Here is an 8947-nt window from a genome sequence, read left to right as displayed (position 1 = left end):
TCATATTTACGAAAAATTACATCAAAAACTTTAAAAGAAATAATTTAAAAAACTTTTTTTTTTTCAAGTATTTCAAAATTAAAAAAAAGAACATGTATGCTGTTTTTTATTAAAAAAAACAATCAGTCTCTTATTATTTTATTTATCGTTTTTATTTATCTTATTAGCAGTAGCTTTAATGAAGATATTTGGAGAAAAAGACTAATCTTATTTCAAAAAAAAAAAAAAGAATAGTTAATTCTTCTGAAGCTGTTAACTTTTTTAGTTTTATAATCTGTGTTTTTACACTTCTACAATACGCTAGTATAAAAAACTTTGATATTAAAAAATAAATGTTTCTATATTTTTACGTAAACAAATAAAGTCTTTTATCATTTAAAAATCTAAAAAAACACCAATGCTAAGACCAAGTAGTTTTTACGGTTCTCGAATATCAAAATAGCGCTTTTATTGAAATTTATTTCCTCTATGTTTTAATAATTTAAATTTCTGTTCATAAATGTAAGACTATTAAAGTTCAACTTATTTTTTGAACTTTGATTGTATTATATAATAAAACGTAGTTTTTATGTTTTTGTAATATTGATTTCAATTAGTTACTCGTTTAACTTATGAATATATAATTTTTATTAAATTCTTTTAGAAAAAGGGACTTCTATGTTTTAAAATAACCTTTACTAGATCATAAAGTTTAACTGAATAAATAAATATGAAATTTTTAAAGAATGTGTTAATAACATTAAAGTGGTAAAATATATGCACTGATATAGTGTTAAAAATGAAATCTTTTCATATAAACCTTTTTTTTTTTGGATTTTAAATTTACTAAAAGTATAGTTGAAAATGTAAACTTTGTTGTTCTAAAGTTCTTTGAATTTCAAAGTTAATGCTTTCTATTGAGGTAGTTATTTACTTAGTGGGTTGTTTTTTATACTTTGTAAAAATTTAATGATTTCATTTTTGTTTTGTACTGATAGGTTGCTGTAGAGTTTAGTTTATTACTATAAGTATGATTGTTGTTAAAACTTGATGGAAAAAAATTTGAAATAAACGTTGTTTATACTTTTTGATGAGCTAATTTTAAATTTTATTTGTTATTATAAGTATTAAAAAGGCGATATGAGTAAACGTGATAAAAAAAAGAGTTTAAACATCCGTTAAGGGGTTGTAAAGGGACAAAACACGTAATACTTGTCAAGTAATTGATACATCTTACACTAACATTAACAAATTTACAAATAGAAAACTGTTTTTAAAGTGTTTTTGTACTGTTGTACTGATAGTGATTAGTAAATAGGAAGCGTTGATATTTTTGTACTAAAACTCGTTGCCTACATATTAACAATTAAAACAAAATTAGACGATAATCCAAATGGGCTATTTAAAAAGAATCGATTACTCAAATGTGTTATAATAACTTAATTTAGTTATAGTAATGTGAGTTTGTTAAAGCTTTTTGAATTTTTAATACTCATGTCATAATGTTCAAAGCGTAGACTAATAACCTAACATTTTTTTTTGCACTAGGTATTATGACTTTATTTATTAGTAGCGTCTCATTCTTTATAATATTTTTTAAATTGTATGATCACAGTTTCAGTTTTAAATATCTGTTTCTATTTTAATTCGATTAACATATTTCTTAACACTACTGCTAAAACTCAAGACAAAAATACTTTGAACCTTATAAGTGGTGTAATACTAGTTGGGTGATATTTGTTATAATTTGAAAGTTTAATACTTTAAAATGTCTAATGTAGATATCAAAATTATAATGTAACAACACAATTGGTTATTTTATATAATTCTCGTTTAAAACTTAACGCGCTTAACGTACTAACTTTAGTTTATTATACATTTAAATTTGGTATTTAATATTGTAGTTACGCGCTACTTCGCTATAATTGTCTATTTATTTTAAACTGATAAAGTTTTATTTAGTGTTATAAATTAATTACATTTTAATTTTTTCAATTTATATGAAACGTTTAGTTTCAATCAAAACTTTCTTTTGAACATTTATATATCTAAATTAATGTTTATCAATGTTTTTAAAGTTTAAAAACACATATACTATCAATATGATATACAAAAAAAGTGTTAAAGAAAGGTCAAACAGTAAATACACTCACAATTAAGACGCTATTACCATAGATTTTTAAGATTTTCTATTTAATCAAGTATATGTACGTTTTATTTAAAGAACATTAAAATAGTAAAAAAGTATTTGCAACTATCTATGAAGTACTAAAACAACAAAAAAAAAAATTAAGATAAAAGCTGAATATATCAAGTTACTTTTGAAAAGCAACACTTTTTTAAAGCAAAAATACTAGTATTTAAGCAAATGTTTTGTTAATGTAATCTACTTAAATCTAACTTACTAAGTTTAAACAGTATATGAATAACTATGATACGTAATTGGCTATTGATAAACACTTAAAAACTTAAAAATTTCTTACAGTGAATAACTTTTTCATAAGCATTAATATATTTATTAACTAAATTACATGTAGGGACTTATAAGTAACTAGATTAATCTGAACGATTTTGTTATCAAATCATTCTGACACCTTACAGAATTAGTTGAGCAAAAGTATCTACATTTAACCAAACAATGCAGTGAATTAGGCTTGTTAAATAAAGTTGAATTTTTTATTAAACATATAAACCGAGTATTTCAGTAACTCAATTAGAAAACTTTCAGTAGTTAAAATTTTTATCAATTTGTAAATTTATAACTTTATCAGAAAATAACTGCAGTTTTTTCTTATCAAAGAATACTTTTTTAAAAAACTTGCAAGACTTAAAAACAACTATGTTTAGGAGGAACTTCTTCACTTTGGACTAAATTAGTTTCCATTAATATACTTACTTTCTCAACAACTATACGTTATTAGTTTTAAATTGGTGGGTCTTTAATGCAGTACTAAAGTTAATCTTTTTTTTAAATATTATGTTTGTTATAATGTTTAAGTAATAACATTTATAGTAATTTAATATCAATGATAAGCTTTTTAAAAAATGAAATACTTCTTTCTGACCATTAGTTAAATATCTAAGGCAGCGGTTCTTAACCTTTTTTCATGTTTTACCCATTTCTGTAATGCTAATATAAAACTTAACTCTTTTTTGAAAATAATTACTAATTTCACCCCCAATATACAAAACAATTTTTAATTTTGAGGAAAAAAAAACTAGGTTTTTGAGAATTTTAAGCTTATTAATTACAAAAAAATCAGAAAATTTACAATTTTATTTGACCAAAAAAAATTAAGTTAAATATTAACTTATAAATTTAAAAGACAATTGTATACATTAATTTACCTAAAGTTTAATAAATAAATTTTCCCCTTAAAACAGTTTACTCAGGTTATGAATCGCTGATCTGTGGTATATGATTAGTATAAAAATTACTGAGAATTAAACTCGGTTATGTTCATAAGTATGTTTTCAAAAAATATAATAATTTGTACAGTTTTTACACATTAAGTTTTCCAAAACAAAACTTAAAACTCAACTACTTTTGGTACTCGTTTAAACTTATGGTTGGTATTCGATACGATATTTTCTTAATAGTACAAATTTTAAAGTTTGTAACAAAAAATTCTTTTTATCTAAAAACAGATAATATGTTTTTAGTATAACTACCACTTTAAATTAAGTAGAAATAAAATAAGCCAGCTTTTTTTTCTCGAAAAAGTTAAATATATAGTTTACAAGCTATCTTAAATTTTCAATTGCTTTCTAAAAACTTAACTGTCTAGTGTCGGAGAGTTAATATTATTTAGTAAATACAAAACTTATACGTTAAAGTAAAAAGAAAAACTGTTAAAAAAACTAAAAAAAATTAAACTTACGGACAACAAAACCACTTTTAATATAATTTTAAAGCCTTTTATTAAAAAAAGAGAGCTTCGTCTAAAAGTATTACTAGTAGACTTTTTTAGATGTAACTAAACCATGTTACAAGCTAAACTTAATACATATGTATTTTCGTTAAAAATGCTACAAATTAAAAATTTATATATATAAAAAAGTAAGTATTTTTATTTAAAAAATTTTACACGTAAATAAAAACTTGTCAAAAACACAAAATAAAGTTGAGTGTTTCTATTTATCACAATGTTTATCCACTTTAAAGTTAAAAATGGCTTTTATTTTTTGTACGCCTTTTACTCACTTGTTTCAATACTTAATCTTGTTAAAACTTGTTTTGTCTATGTGCTTTCAATATTTGACACATACTGTTAATTTTTTTTAATTAGTAAGAAATTTCTTACTTAAAACTTTATTTTAACTTCAATTTAAATTAGTTTAAAATATTGTGCTGTGTGTTTTTTTTTTGATGTTTTCAGAAATCTACACTAATGATGGATTACACACATTTTTGAAGATAAAAGAAAAACTAGTAGTTAAATGTTGCCATTAATGTAAAAATGGAGTAAGCCATTATTAAAAAAGATAGTCAAATAAACAAGTGTCAATTACCTAAATGTTGGTTGACTGTTTCAAGTTTTATCACGTCTTCAAGTATTTAATTACTTTGAAGCTATTCAAAATGCAAATAGCCATTTTATGATATTGTTTGTGAGTTTTTGATAGTGGAATTAAAAAAAAAAATTGAAGCTAAAAAACTAAGGCATGCTATAAGTAAAATATTGAAGGTCCACTACTGCTCGGATTACTTTGCTTAAATTTTTACATAACTCGTTTTTGTAATGAAATTTCTCAAGTTGTGAAACAATTTAGAATATATAAGCTTATATAAATAATTAAATATTTATATATAATTTAAAAAAGATACTTCAAGTATCGTTATGAAACAATAACTACGTCTAGTTTCAAAACATAGCTTGTTTAATTGAAAATGAGCACGTTTTATTGAGTAATTAAATTTATTTTAAACTGGACAAAGATATTGTTTTGTCTTAAACAATGTGCAATATTGAACATTGCCTTCAGTGTGATTTATTACTTTTTAAACTCTCACATTTTTTTTGGAATTCCTCATAGAACAGTTTAACTAGTCGCTAACAGTTTAATTTTTTAACTATAAAGAAAGCTTCTCGATAAGTTTATTGACAATGACAGTTGAACACAGTTATTTCAAAATTTACTAAAAAATCCACTCCATAATAACTTCAAACTTACCGAAACCGATTAATCATTTTTCGAACAAGCATCAACGGACACTCTTACAACATTTTAAATTCCTTGATATCGAGGTCGCATCGGCATGAATCAAAAGGTAGTGTGACGTCACAAACACAGTTAATTCGTGCAGGTACATTCTAATCATTTCAATTCAAATGTTTGATGTGGCTCACGATATTTGTGTTTTGTGACGGCAATTACAAGAACATTTTTGAATTCGAAATTAGTCAATATTTTATGGTATTTTTTAATTTCTACAGTAATTTAAATATTGTTTGTTGCATAAAGAAAATTAAACGTTGTCAAAAGTCGGCCTTATATTGGTTTCTATCAAAATTAGTATTTAATCGTTGTAAATATCAAGCATGACAACTGAAAAAAAAAGCAGCTTGAATTAGTAAGCTATAAGAACTAAAGCGTAATTATAAATACGTACATCGAATTTTATTTCATAAGCACAAACGTGAACTAAAAACTATGATTAAAAATAAGTTTTGTTCTACCCAAACTATTTTTTGATATAAACAACCAAAAAAATTAAACAAAACGTACAAGTCGCTTCTTGGAAGTCGCTTGTAAATCAAAACGTTCAACAAAAGTATATCTTTTATTACATTAGTCATGTTTATTAACCTTTAAAATCGTTAACGTTTTTATTCGTAGTCTGATCTTTTTTCTTATAAAACGGAAGTGTAAAAAATTCAGTAATTTCAAATTTATTCCAAACTTGAGTTTTGCAGTAGTATTACTACCAGTTCTCTTCAGTCAATATAAAGTTCAAAATCACAACATGCTATGTTTATATTAAAATTTGAAAACAAGATAGACGTGTTAATTCTTCTCTACTTTGAATAAACTTAAAATAACTGAATCGTTTATCTGAAGCTCTTTAAAGTTTTCCAGATTAAGCAAAGTTATATTAGCTGCTTATAAAGTGTTTAAACATAAAACGAAGTAAAAAATATCAAAGCGTATATAAAGCATTTGCTTTGCTTATTTCTAAACCACTATTTTGCCAATAAACAAAAACATAATGACTGTTATTATTTGCAAATAATCAAATTTTCAACGGCAAACCGTCCGATTACTCGGTAATTAAAGTCCTAATTACGCTTTTCCTTGAAACACAAACAAAGATCCAGTCCCATTGGAAGCGCAACAGCATAATGGGTCAAACAAAACGAAATTCATGGTACTATGACGTAACAGTACGCGCTGAAAGTGTTTTGGAAGTCAACAGCATCGTCGCCATGGCAACAACAGCAACGCATGGCGGGGTCTAGCAGATAACAGATTAGCAGTAAACAGCAAATTTGAGCGCGCATACTTGGAAGGAAATCTCGGAAGGGAGCGAATCAATCATAAATTATTTTGAGGATTTCGAGCAGAATGACGGCTTAATCAGCTTGTTTTTGTTTGAATCTCTACTTTTTCTGCTTTTTATTCGAATTTTAAGGCCCATTTTCACGCTGATTTTCCCGGTTAACGACGAAACACGGAAACTGCATTTTGAAGCGTTTTTATTTCATGAATATATATATATACTGCACGCGGATTGCCTCGTTTTTGTTTGCTATTTAGTCTCATTACTTTTTGTTTTGCTACATCTGCTGCAATGAGACTAGAAAGTTTATACCGAGACTGCAGAAAAACTTATTAGTTTTTTAATATTATGTTATGATTTAGATTTTTAATAACATTTTTGCTAACGTCTGATTAGTAGGTTAAGTTTAAGCTGTCAAAATACAAACAAAACCTTAAAACGAAAAATAGTTACTCTACAAGTATAGTTCACTTTTAACTACTACTTTATATTTTAAAACTAATTAATTAACTTTGAAGAGTAAAACTACTAGAAATTATTTATCAGCAGGAAAGTATTTACTTACATTTTAAACTAAGTACCAGATTATAAATGATTTTAAATATTAAACAATCTAAAAAAAATTAAAATTTATTTTGGTTATTAATGCTTTTTAATCTTAGTTTTTTATTCATAATGTTTATTTTTCGTACATCAAAAAACTTTAAGTAAATACTAGCTAAATACACTTATTTCTTAATTCTGCTGGTTTTTTAAATTAAAAATACTTATTTTTAATAGTATTCGAGGTTTAAATCTAACTGACATTTATTTATATTATTAGTTTTTAAACTGTATAAACTCAATTTATGGTATTTTCAAACGTTAGTTAAAACTGACTTATATAAGTTGTATGTCTTATTAAGGTTTTAAGTAACTTATTCTAAGTTTACTTGTGTTAGAAATGTTTACTTTGAAATAAATAAATAAATAAATAATAGGTAAAACAAGCCTATTCATATAAGTTATTAGTTATATTTCATCATGATAACTAAAAAATCGTTTTAAACAAATTTAATGGCTTTCGTGAAAACTTTTCGCAAATCTATAAACAAAACTCCGCTCACTACCATTGTGACGTCATCAAAATTACACCTTTCACGCTCCGATGATTCGGGGGATTTTATGGTTGACATGGCGACACAGTAGCGAGTTCTCAGGAAACTCGGCTGTCAATCAAACTCGACAGGAAATCCGCGCCGATCCCTAAATTGACGTTCGCGGGTAATCCCCCAAAATAAAGGATCAAGTTCACCGTCGTCGCGATGGCAACTAACGATCACGTGACAAAAGTTTTATTCCCCGTGTTTGTTTTGTTTGCAGTTTTCTACTTTATTGTTGTGGGATACTGCTTTTATTATTAGTAACTGGCAGTGCCATGGTAACCGTTGGTGCCTGGCGTTGCTACTGACGACCGAGGGCCTGCGAGAAACGTGACCCGGCACAATTGTCATGTAAGAAGGATTATGACGTCATAGTAGCTTTCATGCGACATGCGCGCACCAATTAATTTTCTTTGATATAAAGAATGAGTATTTATTAAGTTTTTATTTTTTGTGTAATCCAGGGATTATTCGGGTGATATGTGGCTATTTTGGACAAAATAATCAGCAATTGAAAATAATAAGTTTAATAAGTTTGTTACTTTTTTCAATTAAAGATTATTGTTTTTAAGAAGCTGAGAATTTTATTTAAAAATTCATATGTTATTAGGAGAACAAAATAAGCAGATTTTCATAATTTAAAATAATTAAACTAGTGAGTAGATTCTAACAAAAGTTTTGATATTAAGATTAAAATATCCTCGTTAAATAACTAAATACATTTTCATTATCAATATATGTTGTTTTAACACAAAAAATGTCTAAGTTTAAACACTTTAGCCCACAATTAGCTAACACTTGTAATTATAAATAACAAAAACTAAAATAACCGTTTTAATAACTTAAAAAATACATTTATTTATTAATTGTGCGCATAAATCTCTTATAAAAGTCCAATTTTTAAGTTTTAGAGTTTTAGACAATTTTATAAAGTTTATATAAATAAAGTTATAAAGCAACTCTACTAAAAAAACTAAAAGTATTTAAAATCAAGCGTTTTATGTGAAGTTTGGGACAATTTTAATGATTTATCGCTAGTATTTAATCACGCAAAAGTAAAAACAAGGTCTCATTAATGTTTTTATTTAGAACACATGTAATCATGTTTCTTGCTATTAAAAGTTGTCTGTCCAATTTGGCCAGTCTGAAAATTTTCAATCGAAATTCGAACTCTTCAAAGAAACTTTCTCATGCAAAAGAATTGTTTGTTTATAAAACATTAAAATTTATTTATGTACGGCTTAACATGAAAAGTATTTTGACAATTAGTTTTTTAATTTATATTAAAATGTTTAGTACCACCGTTGATTATTAGTATTTTAGT

Source organism: Thalia democratica, chromosome 7 (genome assembly GCF_965202585.1).
Source record: "Thalia democratica chromosome 7, ktThaDemo2.hap1.1, whole genome shotgun sequence".
Taxonomy (NCBI): domain Eukaryota; kingdom Metazoa; phylum Chordata; class Thaliacea; order Salpida; family Salpidae; genus Thalia; species Thalia democratica.
This window is presented reverse-complemented; position numbering follows the sequence as displayed.